Source organism: Chenopodium album, chromosome 15 (genome assembly GCF_948465745.1).
Source record: "Chenopodium album chromosome 15, dcCheAlbu1.1, whole genome shotgun sequence".
NCBI lineage: Eukaryota > Viridiplantae > Streptophyta > Magnoliopsida > Caryophyllales > Amaranthaceae > Chenopodium > Chenopodium album.
In genome coordinates this window covers 9999405-10022856 of record NC_137848.1, presented here as the reverse complement: position 1 = coordinate 10022856, position 23452 = coordinate 9999405, and the positions used below count along the sequence as shown (strand labels likewise).

At 39.9% G+C, this 23452-nt stretch overlaps 1 non-coding gene across 1 annotated transcript; it reads right to left on the bottom strand.

Annotated features, from left to right (window-relative positions):
* Window positions 1-998: 998 nt before the first annotated feature.
* Window positions 999-1100, bottom strand: LOC145583586 (small nucleolar RNA R71). The gene has a single exon (XR_014100220.1). It is a non-coding gene; the product is annotated as a small nucleolar RNA R71 (small nucleolar RNA).
* Window positions 1101-23452: the final 22352 nt, after the last annotated feature.

Sequence of the window (23452 nt, the reverse complement as noted above, 5' to 3'; positions counted from 1 at the left end):
AGGTTGATCTTACATATAGTCCTTGTTATATCTTGTCTATTTTACTCCTTATTTGCCTAATTTCCTTGGTTGAGTGGATCCCATTCCCTAGTGTCTTTAATCCATTGAATTAGAACCATAGTTTGTTTGTCTACTTGACAAACCCCAATTCACCAAAGACTTCGAATTATCTTAAGTGTTAAGATCTTTAGCAACCATATCCCATTCCTTGTGGACCGAACTCTTACTTATCATTATGCTTGATTTGTAGGATGTTTGTTTATAAGTGTGTTTGATTGAGTGTGGAATGTGCGACCGTTCTAACGCCCATCAAAATAGCGTCGTTGCTGGGGAACGGTGTTGTTGATTGCTAATTGATTACTTGAGTCTAGTTCACCATAAAACAACAAAATTCAAAAAGAGTGTTTTTCTTTTTGGCTACACCTGTGGCCTTGTTACTAATTGCAATTGTTGAGAGTGTATGCACAGAACTCATAACAGGATTTTGGTGCCTTACGATCCCGAGATTGAGCAAACTTATAGGAGGAGAAGGAGAGCCGGTCTAGGCCGTTAACTACTTCCCTAACTAGGGATTTCAATTTCGAAGAGCAACAAGATCAAATGGGTGACGCGGAACCACCACCTCAAAGACCTTTGAAGGAGTTGGGAACTCCGGGAGCTTATAGAGTTTCAAGGGGCATTGCTCCCCCCGTTACTCAAGCCAATGATTTCAAGATTTGGCCAACAATGATAAATTTGATTGAAAGGAGGCAATTTAGTGGTTTAAAACATGAGAGCCCTCTTGCACACTTGAACGAGTTCGAAAAATATTGCAACACGATCAAGGTAAATGGGGTCACTCAAGAATCTGTGAGACTAAAGCTATTTCCTTTCTCCTTGATAGGAAGGGCTCTTGAATGGCTTGAGAAGGAGGTGAGACCTAACTCTTTGAGAACTTGGGATGAGATCATCACGACTTTCTTAGGGAGATTTTACTCTCAAAAGAAGACGGCCGAGGTAAGGGCATTGATCCAAGGTTTCCGTCAAAAAGCTAGTGAAACCATATACGAGGCATGGGAAAGATATAAAGAATATCAAAGGGAGTATCCTCATCATGGCATTCCGACATACCAAGTGTTTCAAATTTTCTATGGAGGCTTGAGCCCACAAGGAAAGACTAGCTTGGATGCGGGAGCGGGTGGCCCGATTATGAACAAAACGGAGGAGAAAGTCATTGAAATAATTGAGGATGTGGTGAGACACCACATGGATTGGCAAGAAGGAGAGAGGGAGTCTCTAAGCAAAGGAGGAAGTGCGGTTTATTCCGTCGATCACCTCAACGCCATTAATAATGTGACATCTCAAATCGCCAACCTTGGCAAGGAGATGACATCCATCAAGGCGAAACTTGAGACCTCCACTTTTCATCAAGAGCATCCCTCCCAATCTAAGGGGAGAGGTATGAATCCTAACTCTTCTCCTTCTACATCTAATAACATGCCAAATGGGTGCTTATTTTGTGAAAATTGTGGGTCATATGACCATGACACCTCTTCTTGTAATTATGATTCCCAATCCCAACCCCAATATGAAGATGGTAATGAGAATGAAAATGAACATGTAAATGCTTTGTCTTATGATAATAGACCTAGGAATGACAATCAAAGGTACTTACCACCTAATAGAAGAGAACAAGGGGGGAATTCCTATAAACAAAGAGGAAATGATTATGATTACCATAACAAAAATCAATGGGGGAATAGGAACCAAAGGGACCAAAATCCCCAAGGTAACTACAACCAACAAGGTGGTTATGGTAACCATAACCATAATAACCAAGGGAACTATGGGAATCAAGGCCAATATCACCAAGGGGGGAACTCTAATAATAGGAATAATTGGAACAATAATAACTATAGAGGTTCTTCTAATCAAAATGCTTCCAATTCAAATATGAGAGGTAATAAAGCTCCCTAAGATAACTATTATGCTCAAGCACCACCTAGTAGGTCTAACTTAGAGGAAATGATGGAAAGTCAAACCAAGATGTTCAATACTTTCATGACTTCTAGTGATAAGAAATTTAGTGAAGTCATGACCCATAATAAAATGCTTGAAACACAAATTTCTCAATTGGCCAATGCTTTAAAGGAAGGGACTAGCACTTCCAAACTTCCACCCCAAGGACTAGATCCTAAGAGACCCGTCAATGCTATATCAACTAGAAGCGGGAAGGTGTTGGAAGAGAGTGTCTTTAAAATAAGCAATGAGAAAGTAAACTTGAGTGAGCCACCCCTTGAGAGTGATTTTGAGCTAGAAGGAGAGAAAAATCATGAGAAAGAATGTGAAAAAGAAAAAGAGTGTGGAAAAGAGAGTGAAGAGAAAAGAGAAAAAGAGAGTGAAGAGAAAAGAGAAAAAGAGAGAGAAACAAAACGATTGCAAAAACTACCATATCCCCACAAATTTGTTAGAAACAAATTAGATGTGCAATTTGGAAAGTTTCTTGAAACATTGAAACAAATTCACCTTTCAATTCCTTTTACTGATGCTATCAAGCAAATGCCTAACTATGCTAGGTTTTTAAAGGACATTTTGAGTGGAAGGAGAAAGTTTGAATTGGTGGAAACGGTGAATCTCAACGAGAATTGTAGTGCAATCATCATGAACAAAATGCCACTGAAATTGAAAGACCCCGGTAACTTTTCTATCCCTTGTGCTATATATAAAATGCAAATTGATAATGCTTTATGTGATCTTAGGCTAGTGTTAGCCTTATGCCATATTCGGTATATCAAAGACTTGATATTGGGGAACTTCTACCCACCAACATTACCTTACAATTGGCCGATCGTTCTATCAAATTTCCAAAGGGTAAGGTAGAGGATGTTCCTCTAAGGGTGGGAAATTTTGTAATCCCGGTGGATTTTTTTTTGTTAGAGATGGATGAAAATGTTAACATTCCAATAATTCTAGGGAGAACTTTTCTTGCTACTTCGGGTGCTTTAATAGATGTTAAAAGTGTTAAAATTTCATTAAAAGTAGGAGATGAGGTGATAGAGTTTGATTTGAATGAGAGCATGAAGTATCCAAGCTCTAACCTTGATAATTGTATGATGATTGATACTATTGATTCTATTGTGACTTCTATGTATGAGCACTTGCTCACTACTAACAATGTCCTTGAGAATGTTCTATTGAACAAGGAAATATAGGTGAGAAAAGCAAGGAGATGGCATTGTATGAAGAGATACTTGAAGGAAGTATGGAATAAAGCATTGAGCAAGTATGTATGGGAATCACGAGTCATGATGCATTGGAGATAGCTAATTCAAGAGAAGGTAAGGATGTCCCAATGGTAGAGTTAAAACCTCTACCATCACACCTAAGGTATGTGTTTTTGGGTCCTAATTCAACTTTTTCGGTAATTGTGAATTCCTCTTTGAACGAGTGTCAAACTCAAATATTATGTGGTGTTTTGAGAAACCACCAAGGTGCTTTAGGCTATACCATTGATAACCTCAAAGGAATTAGTCCCGCTTTATGTATGCACCACATAACACTTGCGGAGGGTGCTAAGCCTTCCATTGAGAGGCAAAGGAAACTTAATCCTCAAATGGGGGAGGTGGTGAAGAAAGAAATCACCAAACTCCTTGATGTCGACATCATCTTCCCCATTTTGAGTTCTAGATGGGTTTCCCCCGTTCATGTGGTCCCTAAAAAGGGAGGAATGACCGTAGTTGAAAATGAGAATGGTGATCTCATTTCAACTAGAACGGTGACCGGTTGGAGGATGTGCATAGACTATAGACGTCTAAATGCATTCACTAACAAGGATCATTTTCCCCTCCCTTTTATCGACCAAATGCTTGAGAGACTAACCAAGCACAAGTATTATTGCTTTCTTGATGGTTATTCGGGTTTCTTTCAAATCCCCATAAACCCGGATGACCATGAGAAGACAACTTTTACTTGTCCATATGGTACTTTTGCATATAGGAGGATGCCGTTTGGACTTTGTAATGCACCGGCAACCTTTCAAAGGTGCATGATGAGTACCTTTGGAGATATGCTTGAAGCCGAGATGGAAGTGTTCATGGATGATTTCTCGGTAGGAGGCCTCTTATTTGAAGATTGTTTGTCCAATTTGGGCAAGTGCTTAGCAAGATGTGAGAAGGTCAACTTGGTCCTAAATTGGGAGAAATGTCACTTCATGGTTGAAGAGGGAATCGTCCTTGGTCAAAAGATTTCAAGCAAGGGGATTGAGGTTGATAAAGCAAAAGTTGAAGTGATAGAAAAATTGCCACCTCCAGTCAATGTAAGAGGAGTAAGATCCTTTTTGGGGCATGCCAAGTTCTATAGGATATTCATCAAGGATTTCTCACAAATTTCTAGACCCCTAAATGCTCTTCTTCAAAAGGAAGCCATCTTTATTTTTGATGAAAAGTGTCTTCAAACTTTCAACAAATTAAAGGAGGCTTTGATCTCTACTCCAATCGTACAAGGGCAAAGATAGGATTTGCCATTTGAACTTATTTGCGATGCTAGTGATGTTACGATTGGAGGGGTGTTGTGGCAAAGAATAGAGAAGAAGCTTCACGTGATCTATTACATGTTTAAGACCTTGAATGAAGCCCAACGGAACTACACTTCAACGGAGAAAGAGTTTCTTGCCGAGGTACATGCTTTTGAGAAGTTTTGGAATTACCTCATTGGTTCCAAAACTATTGTTTACACCGACCATGCAGCTATTAGGTACCTTGTGGCAAAGAAAGAGTCCAAGCCTCGTCTTCTTCGTTGGGTCCTTTCTCTTCAACAATTTGATGTTGAAATTCGAGATAAGAAAAGGGCCGAGAATGTAGTTACGGATCATCTTTCCCGTTTAGATAATGTGCAAGCTAGTGATGATGATATTCCCATATGTGATGAATTGAGAGATGATGTGCTCTATATCTTGAATGAGAAAGAACTTCCTTAGTTTGCCGACTTGGTGAACTACTTGGCATGTGGGGAATTTCCTCCTGATTTCTCCAAAAACCAAAGGAAGAAGCTAAAAAGAGAAGCAAGGCACTATGTGTAGGATGACCCCATTCTCTACAAAGAGGAGTAGATGGTTTGTTCAGAAGGTGTGTTCAGGATGAGGAAGTGCAAAATGTGCTCAAGATGTGCCATTCCGATCCTTGTGGAGGGCATATGGGAGCAAACAAAACAGCGTTTAAGGTCTTAAATAGCGGTTTGTGGTGGCCTCACATCTTTAAGGATTCTTGGGGGTTTGTGAAGACTTGTGACCGGTGTCAACGAACCGGCAACATATCCAAGCGAAATGAGATGCCTCAACAACCGATACTTGAGCTAGAGGTATTTGATGTATGGGGTATTGATTTTATGGGACCATTCCCTTCTTCATATGGAAATCAATACATCCTTGTGGCGGTTGATTATGTTTCAAAATGGGTTGAGGCCATTGCCTCCCCAACTAATGACCACAAGATAGTCATGAAGTTGTTCAAGAAAGCCATATTTCCAAGGTTTAGAATTCCTAGAGCTGTGGTAAGCGACAACGGGTCACATTTCGTTCATAGTGCTTTTCAAAAGATGCTAAGAAAACATGGAGTTCATCAAAGGTTCGATCTTACCTACCATCCACAAACTATAGGACAAGCTGAAGCGTCCAACCGTCAAATCAAGTTAATCCTTGAGAAAACGGTTGCAGGGAATAGAAAAGATTAGTCGGAAAATCTTGATGATGCTCTATGGGCATATAGAACGACATACAAATCCCCAATAAGCACAACTCCATATCTCCTATTGTATGGAAAATCTTGTCATCTTCCGATGGAGCTTGAACACCAAACTCAATGGGCCATTAAGAAGATTAACTTCGACTTGGCTAGTACGGGAGAGCAAAGATGGCTTGATTTACATGAGCTTGAAGAGCTAAGATTGGAGGCCTACGAGTGTGCTATCAACTACAAGAATCGCACAAAGGATTTCCACGATCGCAATATTGAAAAAAAAACATTTCTTATAGGCAATAAGGTACTTCTCTACAATTCTAGCATGAAATTGTTCCCCGGAAAAATTCTACCAAAGTGCAATGGTCCTTTTGTTGTTAAGGAAGTGTTTTCTCATGGAGCCGTGGAAATCACGGATTTGGATAGAATGAGATCTTTTAAGGTCAATGGGCATCGCCTCAAGATTTACTACGAGGGTGCTCATGTCGGTGTAGTTGAATCAATATAATGTAATCTTACCTCCTGAGTGTGGAGGTCGTCAAGCTATTGATGTTAAATAAGTGATTTCGGGAGGCAACCCAAGTAAAAAAAAGAAAAAGAAAAAGAAAAAAAAAATTTGAGAGGGAGAGAAATAAAAAAAATTGAGTGAGTGAGATAATGGAGAAGAAAGTATTTTACTTTTGATTTGGCAAAAAATTTGCTTGAATTTATGTTCTTGTGCTTTGTAATAGGATTTTGAAGCAAAAAGAAGAAAGCAAAAGGGCCAAATGGAGCTCTCAACAGCTTGGAGCGGGCGCTCCAACTCCCTGCACGCCCGCTCCAAGCTCAACAGAAGAAACAGTGGGCTTCAGCACTGATAGGAGCGGGCGCTCCTAAGAGCCTGTACGCCTGCTCCTTGTTGCTCCGAACAAAATAGGAAGTTTTAAAAAGGAACAATAGCCGTAGCTAAATTGAAAGTACGGAGCGGGTGTTCTAGGAGCCATGCACGCCTGCTCTGAATGGTAAAAAAGGAATGAGTAACTCCTGAGAAGACTTGGAGCGAGCGCTCCAAGGAATCTGCACGCCCACTCTAAGCTGTGCAAGTTAAAGGCAGAAACTCCAAACTAATTTCGGAGCGGGCGCTCCAACATTGATGCACGCCCGCTCCAAGCTGGGAAGCTAAGATAGAAGTCAAGTTCAAGAATAGGAGCGGGCACTCCAAGATATCAGCACGCCCGCTCCTGTCTGGGATGCAAATTCAGAAAGCAAAATCAAGTGATGGAGCGGGCGCTCCGAAACCAAGCATGCCCGCTCCTAATCTTGCAATCAATAGCAGGAACTTCTGAAGGGATATGGAGCGGGCGCTCCACATCAATAGTACGCCCGCTCCATTCTGGGAAGGTCAATCAGTCTTTAAGTTCAATGGTTGGAGCGGGCGCTCCACTCTGTCAACACGCCCGCTCCGACCGAATGTCGTAGCTAAAAATTAAGTTGGAGTGGGCGCTCCTCCAGCACTGCACGCTCGCTCCAACCTGACCAAGTAAAATCAGTGTCAAAACCAATGATAGGAGCGAGCGCTCCTACCCTATTGCACGCCCGCTCCTGCCTGTCCGGAGTAAAAAAAAAAAAAAAAAAAAGAGAATCTTTTATCTCTTTTTACCCTTTCCCCCTCTCTCTTCACCACTCATTCTCACTTTTATACTCTCTCTCATCTTTACCCATCTCTTTCTCTCTCTAAAAAACCTATTTTTCTCCAACTTCTCTCTTCAATATCATCATCAAATCCCAACTTCCTTCACTCAAAATTCACAAATTCTTAATCTCCATCAAATTCTCTCTCCAAAAATCATAGTTTTTCACAAATTTGAGCACAAATTCGAAGACCCACGAATTGGAAATTAAAGAACAAAGAGCAAAAGGGTGAAGCTTGGTAGAGAAGAAGCTAATTTGGGTAATTTTGAAGAAATTTAGAGTATTTTCATACTCTAATTGGTATACTTTTCTTCTCTTCTTAAATTTCACTATTCAAATCTCCTAAATTTGTTTATTTCATGAATATTGTGTAATTAGTTGCATGATTAGATGAATTTAAACAAATTTATTTGCTCTTGAGAATTATCTGGTGAAAATTTGTGATTAATTGTCGGAGTAAGTGAATTGTGATTGAATACTTGCATGAGTTTGATGAATTTGTGCATGAAATTTGAGTGAATTTGATTTGAATTGTGAAATTGTGTGTTGGAATTATTTGTTGGTTGTGTTGGAATTATTTGGAATTGCTTAAACAGGTACTTGGATTTTATCGGGGGTTTGAAGTTTCGGAGGTTATTTGTGGTGTGTTTTGGTGTGTGTGTGAGGTGTCTTGAGTTACCTTTGTAAACCTATTCTCACATTGTCAAAATGGTTCTTCGATTATTTGGAGGTGCGGGAGGAAAGAAGAGAAAGATTTCCGGCATCCAAATAAACGAAAATCGTTCCAACGAAAACCAAAACCAAAACCAAAACCCAAGCCAAACACAAAATAAAAACAATGCTCCTCCTTTAATAAAAATTCCCGAAAAATTCAAAGGTTATCACAAAGAGCTCTCTAAACGAAAAATCCTTCCAACAAGATTTTACGACCAAGAAACTTGCTAACTCCTAGGGATAGATGACGGAATTCGGTGAGTGACCGATAATTTCGGATGATTAAACTTCCTCAAAAAGAGGGAGCTAACCTATGAATCGCTCACTCTCGAATTCCTTTCCACCCTTACCATATGCCGAATTAATGGTGAGGGAGAGCCCATTGAATGCGAGATTAAGTTTAAAATGTTCAATCAAGATAAAACTTTAAGCTTAACTCGCCTCAATGAGATTTTCGAATGGCCCGTGTATAATCAAGTCGACGACCCCGATACTTTCTACCTCTCTAGATACGAGGAGTATAATTAGTGGAACACTATCGCGGGGTACCCTAATTTCACGACCCGGTCTAGCCATGCTAGCCACATTATCCACCCTGTACTTCGTATATTCATGAGATTTATGGGGTATGCTTGCTTCTTGAAGCAAGACCTCGGGAAGCTAAGTAAAGAGGAAATCAAATGCCTCTTCATAGCTTCCCGATTTGAGGGGGATCTTGGAGGCAACGTGTAGCCACCTAAAAATGTCTCCCCAAAACCAAACCCGATGATAAACAACATTTCACCGTCATTATTGGTCGGGTTGAGTATTTAACCTTTGGAGTGCTTAAATCCATGTTTTCATTCAATACATTTCATAAACCAACTCAATTCATAGCTCATTTCCCTAAACAAAAACTTGTTTTCCTCTTTTCGTGTCCACATCACAAAACCGAGAGAAAATGATTTTGTGACCCTATAATTTTGATCCAATTATTATTTTTTTGGATAGGCCTTGAAATAAGCTTTCCAACAATATATCATAAGCCCAATTTCGATTTAAAACGAAGAAGATATGAGCAAAATACTAAACTGAAATTACCACGGAGCAGCTAAAATGCCGCGACGCGACAAAGGATGACGTGGCACGGTGCATATTGCTGTGACACGGTGCATAATGTCGTGACACGGTACTCTGCACCGTGTCACGGTGCCCTTTTCGTGTTTTTTCCTCCTTTCTTGACGCATTTCGAATAAAAAAGTACACCGTGACACGGCGCCACATGCAGCGCCACGGTGGACTTTGCCGCGTCACGGCATTTTCTGCCGTGTCACGGTACATGTGCCGTGTCACGGAATGTTTCCGTGTTTTCTCCGCGTAAAACCTACACGCGTTTTATCCTCTGCAGGCCAGATATTTCTCGCGTCACACTGAATTCCCCCGTGTCGCGGCATACTGCTGGCGTGTCGTGGCATTTATTTTTAGGATTTTATCTTTTTAGGGTTTCCTGTGTTCCCTCAGCTCATTTTCTCTATAAATACCCCCTTCTTTCTACAATTCGGGGCACGAAATCATTCTCTCTTCCTCTCTTGTACACCAAAAATCATTCTCTTCTCTCTATCATATTCTAAACCTTAAACCTGTATTTCTAATTACATTATTCCTTCCCTAAGCACTCTAAGGAGTCCATACTTAACCTGAGGTTTCGTCCTTAAACCAAGGCGTGAAAGGTAGAATTAACTGAGGGTTTGGACCAAATCAACTCTACTTTTAATTTAATTTAATTTAATTTAATTTCCATTTGATTTATATTTTATTGAAGTTACTAACAGTTTATTCATGATGTAGCAATTCAAGGAAACGCGGAAAGTGAGTAATTAATCACTTAATTACTCTAATTTTTATTCTTGTTGCTAGTATCATGATTAGGATTATTTGACTTGGACTAACGTTATTATTGTTAAATTGCTTCCAATATTTATGTTAATTCTATTGTTATTATGATCACCATGTTGCATGTTTAAAGGGAATATGTAATTGAAAATCACGACTAATAAGATAATTTGGACGGCCGGTTTAGGTTCCTTTAATCTTGTTATTAATCAAGTGATCACAAATTTTAGAATTATGTGTTGCATTAATATTCAACCAATTTAGCCTAATAATAGTTTGGAGCAAATTGAATCTTTGTTTGCATGCCTTTGAGATCGCAGGAATCACTTTTCACTATAAGAATCGAGTAGAGGCCAATACGGGCGAATGTGACTCCATGACTCACTTCATACCATCATCCCCGATCCTCCTTTCGTGGTTACGAACCATATGGAGTTAGTAATTTCATGGATTATGAATGGGGTGTAACCTTCACTGGTCAATCATTGTTGCCTTTGGTTGTCCCTTAATTGTGGTTGCCTTTTATGATCCGTGAACGGTTTACAAGTTCCTTAAAAACTTGTTGGCGGCTCCCTACTTTATTTTTCCCTAATCGTATACGTCAATTCCCACTTCCTATGACTGCCAAGCATATTCACACATGCTTAACGTAGGCGCACTTCGAACAACGCCTACACAACGTGAACATGGGGTACATGTTCATAAAACGGTGCCTAGAAATAAAAAGAGGAGTACGGAGTTAAAAGGGGAAATAAAATGTGGTGGGATGATCACTATAATTGCCAAGGCTCTAGGCTTCGCCGATTGGGTTAACCAATTGATCTCGGTGAACGGGTCCAATGTCCTTGACAAACCGGACTTACCTCAATGCACATGCTTGTGGAACTCCGGGGTAATGTGACCACCTATTTTTGGTTGGTCAAGGGTAAGTACCGTTGCATTCTCCCAAATGCGGCGGTAATGAACACCGTGGGAACCTCTTGGCAAGTGCCAAATGAGCCACTCCCCGGGAATGTTCCCGACCTTGACCAACCATCTCAACCCCGCTGCCATAGCATATCCACCGTTCCTAGCTTTATGGGAGGCTCCTCCTCCTCTTCTTCCTCCTTTAACCTTGAATCGGCTTTTCACCATCTAAACCTAACCAATCAAAGAATCTTGCAAGAAAATGAATACCAAAGCTATGTCTCCTAAATGATCTATCAAAACCAAGTTGAGAGGGGAGACTTCCTCCCCTATGTCAACTATCCTCACCGCCCCGTCCAAGAGGGGCCGGTGCCAGGTTGGAACAACAACCAACCCATCTACTCCTATTGGCAAGGACCTCGTAGCTCCATTTCGGAGCTACGATCCTTCCCTCCCTACGATTATACACAATCCGGGGGTTGTGATTTTAGGGGGGACCCTTCTTATTACCACGTCCCCGAGACATGTGGTAATATGACTCCCGAGGAGATCGATAACCACCCCTTAAGGAGATACTTCGGGTTTCCACCCGGGTATAATGGTGGTTGGGGTACTAGTAGTGCACCGGCTGGACTTTGGTCACTACCGAAGTAGCCCCAACTATGATCTTCCTCCATACGTGGATCAACCCTCCTATTCTGGCGATGTAGACCCAAATTACAATTACATGCCATCGCCTCCTTGGGGAGGGGGGGATGATTGGGAGTAGCCATTACACATTTGTTTTTACTGTTCCCTTCTCTTCCTTCCCGTCATTTGTAACACCGAGGCCGGTGTCGAGTTTTAGCTTGGGGGGAGATATTTCTCATTGTATTCACTTTTCGTGGGAGCAGTAATCAAATGTCTAGCTTGGGGGAGGTCTTGAGGTCCTTGTGCTTAGGGTAGTTTTTGGTTTTGATAAGATATGTGCTTTCATGTGATGCTTTTGTGCAATGTATAGAGAAGTTTGAGTTCGTATGTGGAATGTTTGGCATGAAAGGCTTAGCTTAGCCTTTGGGACTTGTGGTAGGATTTATGTTGTATTATGTTTTAGATTGCATGCCTATTTTAGGTTGGCTATTGTTCTATTCACGATGATATGGCATGCCTAGGCTAGAACTATTGCATATTGATGTTTTTATCTCACTTCTCCATTATATGTGTGCTTTGGAGCATCTTATTTCTATGATTAGCTTTGGTATATATTTATTAGTTGGCTTGTGTGATGGTTGAATGCATGGTATGGTTGGTTTGCTCTTGGTCTTTTTGATGATGATTTGTGATGATTGATGATGTTGGTTTTTCCCTTATATCCAAATTTCTTCTTCCTCTTATCTTCTTGTCCCTCTAATATCCAAATTCCCAAACAACCAAACCCCTAATATCCTCAAATTCTTTAAATAGTTTTCTTATCCCCCATTTTCAGCTTTTCAGAAAAAAAAAAAAGAAAAAAAAATATTGTTTTGCCTTTGATCGGTTTGCGATGATGATATTGGATTGTATGTGGTAGATACTTGTTTTCTTTTTGTAATAAAATTTCGAGCATGGTTTAGATGCCCTTGGTTGAACATAGAATTGGCTAGTTTAGGCTAGTGTGAGAATAACCTTACCGAATGTATGAGACTTAAAGTCTAGGTTTGTGGTAAGATGGTGTCGCCTATCTCAAAGGAATTTGAACCCCGAAAAGTAGTATTTGATCCCATATTATCCCCAAAGGTGAGGTTTTAATATTTTTCAAGCCTACTACATTTTGTATGAGTGGCAAGGATCCTCTTTGATTTAGTACCTAGGTCGAGAACTTGAGTCTCAACTCCCAAGACCGCGGCCTAAACTACTCTTAGTGTTGATGAAGGTTGTTATGTATTGGTTATTCACAAAAGTTAAGGCATGTCATTTTTGTTTCCTTAGTTCAATCTTTAGTCTATTGTAATTAGTAGTTTGTGTTGTAAACATCTAAAAAAAAGGGGGGGACAAAAGAAAAAGAAAAAAAAAAAAGAAAAGAAGTGATGAATAGCCACCACGCTAGCAATTAAACAAGCCTGGGGGTGTGTTTTTATTTAGAGTGCATTCATGGTTTGTAATATGGGTCAAAGTTAGAAACCTCTTTAGGTTTGTTCTTAATGATATACATCTTTGATTGGCTTTAATTGCAAAACACTTCTAGTTTTCTCTATGCCTTAACTTTGTGCCGAAATCCTTGAGTCTTGTAATGTTAAGAGAGTAGTAGAAGCCATTGTCGGTGGAGGGAGTTGATTCACAAGCATATGGAGTGGGTACTTTTTCATTGAGATGTCGAGTGCTTTATAACCCACTTTATCTATGTTTTTTCGGCTCCTTTGAGGAGTCACGAGACACTACTTTTAGGGGGGATTTGAACTTTGTGATGGGGACGCGGTAAGATGTGTTGAATAGGCTAAAGTTGAGTATTTTCGGAGAGGTTAGCTAGGCCTTGGCTAGTCATGACCGTGGTTGATCTTAGGCATATACCTCATGCTCGAGTTTTATTGCTTAAGGATTCTTGTATCTATGCATGTGCTTTTCTTTGAGCAAATTGATCTCTTGGTTTGTTTTTGGGCAATGTGAATTGCTTGAGGACAAGCATTTAGCTAGCTTGGGGGGATTTGATAAGTGGTTTATTTGACCACTTATTGTGCTGATTTAAACCCGGTTTTGCAATCTTTTCCCCTCAATCTAACCTGTTTTTGAATGAAAATGTTGTATCTTGGCTTTGCCCCCTCATTGCTTGTGTTTGTCCATGATTTGCAAGTATTATGACTTCCTTTGGCAAACAATCAAAGCTCGTGGGTGAGTTAAGAGAAAGGAGAGCCCGATCCTGGAGGAGCGGGCGCTCCTACCATTGTCACAACATTCTGCCCGTAGTCCAATCCTGTGAGGAGTGGGCGTGCTCCCTAGGTGGAGCGGGCGCTCCTAGCAGCTCCATCACTTTCTGCCTCAAGCTAAAGCAGGGAAAAGTGGGCATGCACCCTCCTTGGAGCGAGTGCTCCTCCCCTTGAACGTTGAATCTGCCACATACAGAAGAACATGGGAGGGGGAGTGCAAAGCCTCTGGATCGGGCGCTCCTCCCCGATGTTTTGAGTTCTGACTTTCCCTAAAGCGGGCTAGAGCGGGTGCGCAGCCGTTTGGAGCGGGCTCTCCTGGCTCTAGAGCGAGCGCTGCTCGCTGGAAATCCGTCTTATTTTGATGGATTAACCTATGTAAATCGGGGAGTATAAAAACTTCCCCTTTAGCTCATTTGAAAGGGAGACAACATTAGCCTAGTTTTTGGTAGTTCCTCTTAGTTTGAAACATTCCTCTTTGATAATTTAGCTTAGTTTTCATCAAATTAATCATTGTAATAGTGAATTTCAAGAATCATTCTCAAGGTTTGGCACTTTGTAATCAACATTTGAAGCTTCAATTAGTAATTTCTTCCACCTTCATCTACTTAATTTTTGATTTTATTTGGTATTTGCATGTTACTTGAATCTCTTTAGTTCTTGATAATTTGTTGTCGGATGATAGTTTATTCAATTTTAACCACTTTTCCCCAATTATTGAAGTATTTAGAATCCTAATCCTTGTTTGCATGTTGATTAATATGAGTTGTGAGTAGTCTTCTTGCTAGGGGTTGGGTGAAGCTCAACCTTTTGGGTTAGTTATGTAAATGTGGGAGAAGCATTGATGTTTGTATTACAATTAAATTGATTGTATGAGACTGCTTGTTAGTTTTTCATGATAGGATTAGCTACCCTTGACCTAGGAGCTTGATAGCATAGTATGCTTAGTTTGGCATGGAAATGTGAATTGAGTATGTCATTACTTATTGCAATTTGATTATGTATCTTCTATTGCTAAACTAATGAGGAATCTAAGTTTAGTAGTGTGAGTTGTTTCCTAATTGCATGAGGTTGATCTTACATATAGTCCTTGCTATATCTTGTCTATTTTACTCCTTATTTGCCTAATTGCCTTGGTTGAGTGGATCCCATTCCCTAGTGTCTTTAATCCATTGAATTAGAACCATAGTTGGTTTGTCTACTTGATGAACCCCAATTCACCAAAGACTTCGAATTAGCTTAAGTGTTAAGATCTTTGGCAACCATATCCCGTTCCTTGTGGATCGAACTCTTACTTATCATTATGCTTGATTTGTAAGTGTGTTTGATTGAGTGTGGAATGTGCGACCGTTCTAACGCCCATCAAGGAGCTAATTGTTGGTGACGGTACGGGTCTCAAAATTACACACTTTGGTTCTATTTCTTTCTCAAATTCTCTCACATTACATAATGTTCTTGTAGTCCCTGCCATGTCTAAAAATATAATTTCAGTTTCTCAACTCCGTCAAGATAACAATGTTTCTGTCATCTTCTCATCAAATTCTTTTCTTGTGAAGGATCTCACAACGGGGGCATTTCTATTCCAGGGGCAAATTAAGACGGGAATCTATGAAGTATAACTTCAGTATCCTAGGGTCTATGCAAGCACAAAAACAACCTCTCTTGAATTCTTGATTGGCATTATCGCTTAGGCCATCCGTCTCAAAATGTTTTTAGGCAAATCATCTATAAAAATAAACTCCATGTTCCTAGTATTTCTACTCTAGATTGTAATTCATGTGCTTGCAATAAAAGTCATTGTCTTCCTTTCTCTATTTCCTCTATTACTTCCACTACTCCTCTTGAATATGTTTATACTTGTGGACTTCACCAATTTATTCTCATGATGGTTACAAATACTACCTAATTTTTTTTTATCATTATACAAAATACATTTGGTTATACCACCTCAAACAAAAATCAAACACTAAAAACATATTCATTCGGTATAAAGCTCTTGTTGAGAAGTATTTCCAACTCCCTCTCAAAACTCTCTACTCGGACAATGGGGGTGAATATGAATCCCTTCATAACTTTCTGTCCATTGATGGCATATCTCATCTCACCACTCCTCCTCATAAACCACAACACAACGGCTATTCCGAGCGTCGTCATAGACACATTGTTGAGACTTTTTTATCCTTGCTAACTCACGCCAAAATGCCCTTAGAATATTGGACACATGCTTGTTCTACGGAGGCATATCTCATCAATCGTCTTCCTACACCCACACTAAATAATGAGTTTCCCTTTTCCAAATTATTTGGCATCCAACCAAATTACACTAAACTAAGAAGCTTTGGGTGTCTATGTTACCCATGGCTCAAACCTTACACTTCTCATAAATTAGACATGAAATCAAAACCTTGTGTTTTTATTGGTTACTCTCCCAGTCAAAGTGCCTATTATTGTCTAGAGCTAGAATCTCACCGAATATACACATCTAGGCATGTTCACTTTGTTGAAAATGTATTCCCATTTTCAGAAAAATTTAATTTCCCCGCCTCACTGCCTTCTCTACTTTAGGAATGGGCACCCCTCACCCTTCCTATATTAACCCGTGCCGCTACATCCTCCACGTCAAACACATCACCACCATCACCCAACCAATCTCCTACTCCTTCCGCTGCACAACCAAAACCAGTCCACACCCCACCATCATTCTCCACTACTTCCACCTCCTCATCCTCACCTACTCCTCTACCATCTCCTCAGATGACCACAAGACTTCAACATGGCATTCAAAAACCGGTTACCAAACTAAATTTAAATGCTGAAGTTGTTGATGTTGAGATATCTAAAAACATCACTCAAGCTCTAAAAAATCCGGTTTGGAGGAAAGCGATGGATGAAGAAATTAATGCATTACTGAAAAACAACACTTGGGACCTTGTTCCCTCCTCTCCGTCGCAGAATGTGGTTGGGTGCAAATGGATTTTCCACATAAAGAAAGACAAAGATGGAAATATTATCCAATACAAGGCTCGATATGTTGCAAGAGGTTTTAATCAAAGACCGGGAGTAGACTATAGTGAAACATACAGTCCAGTTGTCAAGCCTGCCACAATCCGTCTCATTCTTTCCCTTGCGGTAAGCCAACATTGGCCCCTACGACAACTCGATATCAACAATGCCTTCCTCCAAGGCACCCTCACTGATGATGTCTACACCATCCAACCACCAGGTTATTTTGACCCCAAAAATCCAACTCATGTGTGCAAACTAAACAAAGCTTTATACGGTTTAAAGCAAGCCCCTAGGGTGTGGTACAAAGAATTAAGGCAGCACCTGATTCACTAGGGTTTCACAAACACCGTTTTGGACACGTCTTTTTTCACTCTAAATAAAAATGGTAACATTATTTACTTGTTTATGTTGATGATATAATTGTGACAAGTAATACTCCACTATTTTTGGAGGAGTTTGTCAAAACACTTGCTGCTCGTTTCTCTTTAAAAGATTTGGGTGACCTCTCATATTTCTTGGGAGTCGAAGTCATGCCTCATCCTAATGGCCTTTTCCTTAGTCAAAAGAAATATATTGCTAAGCTCCTATGCAAAGCTAACATGGATGAAGCAAAACCAGTTGCAACTCCCCTACCAACAAGTCCACCCTTATCTATCCATGGGGAGCCACTATCAAATCCTACTCCATATCGACAACTCATTGGTAGTCTTCAATATCTTGGTCTCACACGTCCCCGCATTTGCAATCAACAAGCTAGCTCAATATATGCAACGACCCACTGATCAACACATGCAAGCACTACATCGTCTACTACGATACTTAGGTGGCACACCTAACATGGGCTTAACATTGCATAAAAAATCCCCCCTCTCTGTTCATGCTTTCTCAGATGCAGATTGGGCTCTTGATAAGGACGATTACATCTCAACTACAACTTACATTGTCTACTTGAGGAAAAATCCAATATCTTGGTCCTCTCGAAAACAACGAATAAGAACACGATCCTCCACTAAGGCAGAATACAGAGCAGTGGTGAGTGCTACTGCTGAAATACTCTGGGTTCGAAATTTATTTCAGGAACTTGGTCATGAAGTCATAATGACATCGGTTATATATTGTGACAACGTAGGGGCAACATATGTAAGTGCTAATCCAGTGTTCCATTCGAAAATGAAGCATTTAGGCCTAGATTATCACTTTGTTCGTGAAAATGTTCAAAGTGGTAAGCTCCGAGTCTCATACATTTCCACTAATGACCAGCTCGCAGATGCCTTAACGAAACCATTACCACGACACACCTTCACAACATTGGTCAGCAAAATCGGTATCACTTCGTGGCCGGCCGTTTTGAGGGGGCGTATTAAGGAATAAATTCAGTAATTTGGAGGATATATTATCCCATTGATTATGCCTTTGATCATGCCACTGATCATGGGATTACAATCAATCTTTTATTCTGTAAATATCTTTGATAGAATTTTCTCCTACTTTCTTGTAATTGATTTATTGCTCTTCCATATTTAGTTTTAGGCATAGACTACTTTGTATATTATAAATAGGTGTGAATATTGAATAGAAAAAGTATCTCTTCTCTCATACTCTTATACAAAAACTATTATTTTGAGTATGAGTTTGTACTTGTACCATTTTCACATAAGTGCAAGACATAACCTTATTAAGGTACAATTAGTTATACAATAAAGATTATCGATCATTGTGGATTGTATGTAAAATTAGTTAAATAAAGAGATCCGAAAAAAAGGCCTAAAATAAGATTTCTAGAAATATAGTAAAGTAGTCAGCTCATCATCTTATTTTCTCTTAGACATCCCACAAATATAGGATTAACTAGATTTAAGATCTACCCCCTAAAAAAATCCATTGAAATAGTAAAATATACCTCCAAATTCTTCTAATTTTCTGCCGAAAAAATTGGTAATTCAATTGATCTTTAAGACATTGCTTTAGGAAATTATTATAACAAAGGGATTTGATTCATTTTATTTGATAATAGCATATAGAGTAAAAAAAATTAATAATAATAAGGAATAAACACACCCAAAAAAATGTTGAAAACAAAGAAAAATGTTAAGGTAATTTTGTTAATGGTAGCAATAATGTTGATAATGATTGGCATTGTTGCGGCTAAATGCAAAAATGAGGGTGATGTTTGTTTCTTTGCTCATGGATGTTGTCATCCCTACAAATGTAACAGTGTTATTGCAGGGTTATGCCTTGAAGAAGGTAAACGAGATCCTGGAGCTTTTAATTAAACACTATTATTTATGTTCATGTCAAAAAAACATAAATAAATTGTATTTGAATTTGTAGTTGAATATTTTTTCCTACAGTATTATTTTGTATGGTAAGATATATGAAATATTTGAATAATGATAAGCACACGCACTACTTTTAAAGGCGTAGTGTGTTATCTATATTGTTGTAATTGTGTACTCCGTGTAAAATATCACTCATACAATTAGAAAGACATCATTATATATACAGGGTTGGTAAGATATGGGTTGACAACTTGACAATGTCCACCTCTACTTATTTAATGTGACAAATTAATCCTATAAAACTCTAGTTTATTTTCCATCATTATTGTTTATGATGCATCATTTTTTTTCCCTTACTTATTTAATGCATGGACAAATTAACCTTATAACTTACGTAGTATGTAACTTGTGCACACAACTGGACATTAGTCTCTATATAACTCCGGATCCAATAATTGTTGATTTACTGGCTTAATTCCATCGAGAATGTTAGGATATATATGTCTGGATCCAATAACCTACTCTTTTCGCAATATTTTTTTCCGCCATTTATCTTATTGCATTCTCTTCACTTCTCTTCTTCTTTTTCTTTCCCATGGGTGAATCAAAGTCTTCTTTTCATCCTGCTCTTACTGTTTACAACATCAAGAGTTTAGTTCCCATCACACTTAAGATGGAGAACTTCACTATGCGACATGGACTGAACTTTTCAAAGTTCACGCAAGATCTCACAAAGTCATAGACCATATTATTCCTCTGGCAAAAGGAAAGGAGAAGCCCCCTAAAACGGAGGAGGAGCAGGAGATGTGGGACACCCTCGATGCCACGATTCTCCAATGGATCTATGCCACTATTTCTCATGACTTGTTACAAACAATTCTTGAACCCAACTCCACGGCGATGGAGGCTTGGAATAGGTTGTGTGACATATTCCAAGATAACAAACAATCCCGCGCTGTAACTCTTGAGTATGATTTTTCACACACTGAAATGGAGAACTTTCCCAATGTCTTGGCGTACTGTCAACATCTCAAGTCTTTGTCGGATCAACTCAAAAATGTCGGCTCTCCGGTGGATAACAACCGCCTTGTTCTCCAGTTGGTGTTCAGCCTCACCGAACCTTATCAAGGTGTGGCCACTCTCATTCGTCAAAGTGACCCTTTGCCCCAGTTTTATCAAGCACGCTCGATGCTTGTTCTGGAAGGGGCTGGCCTCAAGAAGGCGGCACAGACCACCTCATCTGCTATGCTTGCTCGTGATTCAGATGAGATCGTTAAACAGCCACCATCCTACCGCAATAATAGCGGTGGTAAAAAGCCGTAAAACCGGGGTAATTCCGGCAAGAATAGGAACTTCGGTGGTAACAAGGGTAAAGACAACTCCGTCAATGGTTCCGGCAGTGGGGGGAAGAACGGTGGCTGCAGCAATCGTACCAGTGGTCAGTAGCAGCAAAACCCCACTAATTAGTTTCCTAGCAGTGGTGGCCTCGGATGCAGTGGGCTATTCCACCATGTCCATATCCTACTGGGCAGTGGGATAGGCCCAACATGAATTTTCAGCAACAGCAGCGCCCACAATCTTAGCCTGGGATACTTGGACCTCGTCCTCAACAAGCATACTCCACTACTGCTCCTACACCAACAGATATCGAGGCTGCAATGCACACTCTCGGTATTACCTCTCCGGATGCAAACTAGTACATGAACATCGGTGCTACTTCTCAAATGACATCCAGATAAGATAATCTCACGTCTTATTTTAATTTGAGCAATAATCGTCGTAATGGTCAATCTATTCCAATTCAAGGATATCGTCATACTACTTTATCATCTCCCTACCCTCCTTTGTCTTTCAAAAATGTTCTTCATGCTCCCCATCTTATCAAAAATCTAGTATCTGTTAAAAAATTCACTACTGACAATTCTGTTTCAATTGAATTTGATCCATTTAGGTTTTTTGTGAAGGATTTACAGACGGGGATGCGTCTAATAAGATGTGAGAATCGGGGTGCTCTATATCCTATCACCAAGCCACTTGTCCCTCCTCATTCTACCATTTACAGACGGGGATGCGTCTAATTTAGTGAATGTAATAGAATTGGAAATTCTAGTATTTGTCATTCATGTCCTCTTGGGAAACATATTAAATTGCCATTTGTTAATTCAAATTCCGCTACTATTATGCCATTTGATATTTGTCACACTGATCTTTGGACATCTCCTATTTTGAGCTCTACTGGTCATCGATATTATTTATCATTGTTAGATGATTTTTCTAAATATTTATGGACTTTTCCATTGTCTAAAAAATCCGATGCTCTTTCCACCATTTTACACTTTAGGACTTTCATCCAAACTTAATTTGAACGGGAAATTAAAAATATACAATGTGATAATGGTCGAGAATTTGATAATGGACCTTTTTGGGAATTTTGTAAAGCATGGGTTTTCTTTCCGATTGTCTTGTCCTCGTCCTTCTTCTCAAAATGGAAAAGTCGGGAGGAAAATTCGTACGATTAACAATGTTAATCGTACCTTACTTGCACATGCTTCTCTACCACCCTCTTTTTGGCACCATGCCTTACAAATGGCAACCTACCTTTTCAATATTCTTCCTAATAAACAATTGAACTATCAGTCTCCCCTATAGATTCTTTATCAAAAGGATCCATCTTACTCCCATCTTTTGGTTTTTGGGTGTTTATGCTTTCCCCTATTTCCTTCTACTACCATAAACAAACTTCAGGTTCTACACCATGTGTGTTTTTGGGTTATCCATCTTATCATCGTGGGTACAAGTGTTATGATCTTTCTTCTCGTAAAATCATAATTAGTCGTCATGTTATTTTGGATGAGACGCAGTTTCCTTTTCGAAATTTACACACTCCTCAACCTCATTGCTATGACTTCTTAGATGAGGGCCTCCATCCTTACGTAGTCCATCATCGTTCTTCCAATTCTAGTCCATTAGGTGCTCCTATCACTCCCCTTATGGACCCAAGTTCTGTAGGCCCAATCTATGACATGGTGCCCACTATTCCTAGCCCAACTGTCACAGCCCAACCCGCTAGAGTTATCTCACCCAATGCTGAAAGTGGGCAAAATAGTCCATGGGTGGACCGTGGGATAGTTCAATCTTCCACGGCCCACACGTGAGCTACCCCTTCAGCAGGTCCGTCTCCTTGCGTCATCCCAACCTTGCCACCTGCTTCTAGGCCGAGTGATTCAAGCCCATTGCCCCCTCCCACATCAATTTCTAATCCTAGCATTGTTCCTAATCCTCCTAGCAGACCAGTAACACGTAGCATGCATGACATTTTAAGCCAAAGAAACAGCACAACCTTCATACTTCGGTGTCAAAATCTCCGCTACCTCGTAACCCTGTGTCTACTCTTAGGGACCCGAATTGGAAAATGGCTATGACTGATGAATTTGATGCTTTAATGAAAAATAAGACGTGGGAGTTGGTTTCCCCTCCACCTAATGTGAATATAATTCGGTCTATATGGATTTTTACTCATAAAGAAAATTCTGATGGTTCTTTTGAGAGGCATAAAGCCCGTCTTGTAGGCGATGGCAAAACTCAGCAGGTGGGCATTGATTGTGGGGAAACATCTAGCTCGGTTGTCAAACCGGCTACTATTCGTACTGTCCTTAGCGTGGCTATCTCAAAGTCACGGCCAATTCACCAACTAGACGTGAAAAATGCATTCTTACATGGTGAACTCAATGAGACTGTTTACATGCATCAACCTATGGGGTTCCGAGATCCTGATCATCCTGACCATGTGTGCTTATTGAAGAAATCTCTATATGGCCTCAAACAAGCTCCGCGAGCTTGGTATAAGAGATTTTTCGACTGTGTTTCCATTCTTGGATTTACACATAGTACTTCTGATCATTCTCTCTTCATTAATAAGCAAGGTACTAACATGGCTTATATATTATTGTATGTGGATGACATTATTTTAGTTGCTTCCTCTGATGATCTCCACAAGTCCATTATTGCCCTTCTTAGCTCGGAGTTTGCTATGAAGGACTTGGGCCCTTTGAGTTATTTTTTGGGAGTTGCAGTCACTCGTCATGCAGGTGGTCTATTCTTATCCCAAAAGAAGTATGCATCAGAAATAATTAATAGAGATGGCATGTCGTCATGCAAGCCATCTCCTACTCCGGTTGATACTAAAACGAAGTTGAGTGCTAATTCTAGCACGACTTATGCAGATCCTACTCTCTATCGGAGCCTTGCAGGGGCTCTTCAATATCTTACTTTTACACGACCCGACATCACATATGCGGTGCAACAAGTGTGCTTATTCATGCATGATCCGAAAGAAGAACACATGCTTGCTCTCAAGAGCATTGTGCGCTATATTCAGGGTACCCTAGACTATGGTCTTTATTTATATCCCTCTTCT